We start from the raw sequence: 845 nt of genomic DNA on the forward strand, positions 1-845 counted from the left end.
ACTTTGGAGAGGTCCCTAACAGCAGACTTTCCCATGGCAATGTGCCTTTTAATTTCCTGGCTGCTGGTGCCAAGATGATGGAGCCAAGCAAACTAAAGCTGTGTACAATCTCCATCTCTTCACCATCCATCCTGATGCTGCCAATTGGTCCAGAGGTGAGAATCTTTGTCTTCTTGACATTGAGCCTCAATCCATATTGGAAGCATATACTTAAATATTTGTTGTATTAAGAGGTCTTCCCTGTAATATTCTATTTCTCACAACATTGTATTCACTGCCAAGATGGACTGCCAAGAGCACGATCAAATAAATCTCAGAGAGAGTTCTTCCAGGCTGCTTCTTAGTTGGATGAATGGTAAGATTCCATCTCATATGCTTTGAACCTGCTGTTAGCAGTGGCCAGTCCTTGGAGAAAGATATCATTCTCAGAAAAGAGGAGCATCAGTGAAGGGGGAAAAGACTTCAGTGAAATGGATTGAAACAGTGACTGTTACAATGGGCTCTAGTTTGTCAAAGATCGTGAAAGTAACACAGGATAGAAAAGGGTTCAGATTTGATGCTCATGGGGTTGCTATGAGTCCTACATGACTCTACAGCACTTAATAATAACAACAAAATGGCTTTCAGAGGAGTCTCTAGGTGGCAAATGTGGTTATTTGTTCAAGGAGGAGTCTGCAGGTTGGTTGTTTGAACCCACTCAGAAGCACTTCAGAAAATAGGCCTGGGGAGTTGATTTCTAAAGCTAACAACATTGAATCTTCGGTAGAATCTTGCTTGCATGTGAAATCAATGACACTGTTCTGTAGTTTCCACACTCAGTTGGGTCACCTTTCTTTGGAATGGGA

This window comes from Elephantulus edwardii, unplaced genomic scaffold, assembly GCF_000299155.1.
Source record: "Elephantulus edwardii isolate Elephantulus edwardi_28Jun2011 unplaced genomic scaffold, EleEdw1.0 scaffold00100, whole genome shotgun sequence".
Taxonomy (NCBI): Eukaryota; Metazoa; Chordata; class Mammalia; order Macroscelidea; family Macroscelididae; genus Elephantulus; species Elephantulus edwardii.